This window comes from Pseudophryne corroboree, chromosome 6, assembly GCF_028390025.1.
Source record: "Pseudophryne corroboree isolate aPseCor3 chromosome 6, aPseCor3.hap2, whole genome shotgun sequence".
NCBI classification, from domain to species: domain Eukaryota; kingdom Metazoa; phylum Chordata; class Amphibia; order Anura; family Myobatrachidae; genus Pseudophryne; species Pseudophryne corroboree.
The window spans coordinates 286,755,246-286,758,114 of NC_086449.1; positions in this window are offsets into that span (position 1 = coordinate 286,755,246).

A 2,869-nucleotide genomic window follows, 5' to 3' on the forward strand; every position below is an offset into this window, starting at 1 on the left:
CACAGATATTTGCAGCACACTGAGCACAGATATGGAGCTTTTCAGGGAGAGAACGTAGCCACGTCCTCTCTGTTCAATCTCCAATGCACAAGTGAAAATGGCGGCGACGCGCAGCTCTTTATATGGAATAAGAATCTCGCGAGAATCTGACAGCGGGATGATGACATTCGGCCTCGTTCGGGTTAACCGAGCAAGGAGGGAAGATCCGAGGCTGCCTCGGACCCGAGTAAAATACGTGAAGTTCGGGGGGGTTCGGATCTCGACAAACCGTACCCGCTCATCTCTAATTTCAATGTGGTAAGTGTGAGATAGTGCAGTGTTGAATAAAAACCCCTCATCCATGCGGCAGGAGATAAAATCAAAACCCACCTCAGTTCACCTTTATATCAACAACAGTGTTTGCAGCTAAATGAAAATGCAGATATCGGGTATCTCTGAAATTCAATTGCACAATACCGGCTAATGCGGGCGATGGTGCCTGAGTAGATGTTTTAGGCACATGTTTTAGGCACAATGTGCAACATTGAAGCATGTCCCTGTAGTTTATTATCCAGTGCTGTGCATGGGGAGAGGGATTTATTTTTAAATATAAGCACAACATCAGGAAGCTGATGGTGGATCAGAGGACAGTGAGAATGACTAGTAGTAAAGAAACAAAAGGGTCCTCTATCTTCGGTGTTACAGTGACTTGTGCACCCTCATATCATGAGAATTTGCATGGCGTCATGTCACAATCAGTGGTGAATTTCCCATTAGGCACGTGCCTAGGGACGGCACTTATTTGGGGGCGGCACTTGGATGCTTTTGTTGGTACTGTCAGCCCAAAATGTACCAGCGTTTAAATGTGTAGGACATGCATATACTGCCTCTGTAAGCAATTAAAACAATAAAATCTTATTTAGTTACTTTTTTTTTAATTATTCTATTAAATTGACTATCATCAAATGAGGGCTTATAACCAATCAATGAAAATAATAAAAGTAGTGAAGGGAGGAAGCCATTACTGTTGTGCCTAGGGGCACACTAATCCCTAAATCTGCCCCAGGTCACAATAGTCTTTCAGAGAGGGTTAGAAAGTGCTATTCCTATACATTTTGAAGATACCAGGGTGTGAAGGCACTGGGAACATGGGTCTGGGAGTGCCGTGTGCTTTGTTATACAAATAACTTAATGTGCAACCCCTGTCGGTCTGCCCCTCCCCTTTAGAATGTAAGCTCTCATGAGCAGGGCCCTCAACCTTCAAGTGCTTATCCTTCTCTTACTTAAACATCCTCCATGGCACCTAATCCCACGGTATCTGCCACTGTCATACTTAAATCAGTGTCATCTGCTGATGCAGCTATGTTTATTTACCCTGTGCTTGTCCTATATTGTCTTAAACTGTAAGTCATTATCGTCCTATCTTGATTTTTTATTTATGTACTCGGTGCTGCGGATCCCTTGTGGCGCAATATAAATAAAGGATAATAATAATAATAATAATAATAATAATAATAATAATAATAAAAAAATTACCTCTGCTAGCTCTGAGCTAGCACAAATATAATTTTGCCTAGTGGAAATGGTTATGCATATCTCTCCACAGCAAGGAGCACCCCAAAATATGCCAGCCAGGCATACTGTGCACCTTTGTATATTAACAACAAGAACCTAAAGCTTATTAGCTACTTTATCTGACACATAGCTGATATCAAGTAAGTGTCAGCTCTGCAATTGACAGTTTTCTGTGGTTAATTCCGCAATAACACAAACCAACCATATAACATTAACCCTTGTATTGAAAACTAGCAGGACTGACGTGACCTAATTCAAACAATCTTTTTGGAAGTATAATCTACTAGTTAACCATTTTGAGGAAGGGATTTAAAATATTCTTGCAGATATGAAATGTAAGCTCCTCACAAATGTTTCTAGCAGTACATAGTAAAATATCTCGCTGTAAAAAAATTGCATCTTAAACACAATGACAATGCCCCTCCTTTTATTTTATTTTTGCAATATGGGTTTCCATATTTTGTATGAATTGTAGCACGTAAAAGCAAAATCGATGTTCTATTGACTACCGTGGATGATCACAATCATTTTGCCCTTTGTGGTTGGTGAAATCCATGCAGCAATTACAGAGACAGGCTGGTAGGAAAATAGTCTCAATTGGGCTTTCAGCTCCACATTAATCCAAAACTCACCATTTTAATGCAGATATAGATTGCCACAAGTCAATAACTGACTACTTGAATTGTGAAGTAGCCGTACTATGGAATATTGGCAGAACTGGCTGTTACTATAACAAGTATTTTGATATTATAAAGAGCTTCTACTTGTTGAGTGTCATTGATAGCAGAGAGTGGCTGTGATTTGCATTCTGAACATTTTCTGTTTCCTGCACCACGTGAGTTTAGGTTGTTTGATAAATGATGATGCTCCCATTGTGTTTGCAAGTCATCACTCAGAAGCATGTACTCCAGCGAGGCTATTACAATATGAAATGCTACAGGGTCATAAACAACTTGCAGGATTTGGAATGCATAAAATGAGTTCCTGGCCTTTTCAAAGTGCTTGTTAAGTGTGCAGAATAGTCCCAGGTAGTCTATTTGTATAACTATGGGGTTAATTCCGACCTGTTTGCACGCTGCCGTTTTTTGCAGTGCAGCGATCAGGTCACTACTGCGCATGTGAATGCACCGCAATGCGCAGGTGCGTCGTACGGGTACAAAGCGGATCGTTGATGAGCAATGGATTTAAAAGAATTCATTCGTACAGCCGATCACAAGGAGATTGACAGAAAGAAGGCGTTTATGGGTGTCAACTGACCGTTTTCTGGGAGTGTTTGGAAAAACGCAGGCGTGTCCAAGCGTTTGCAGGGCGGGTG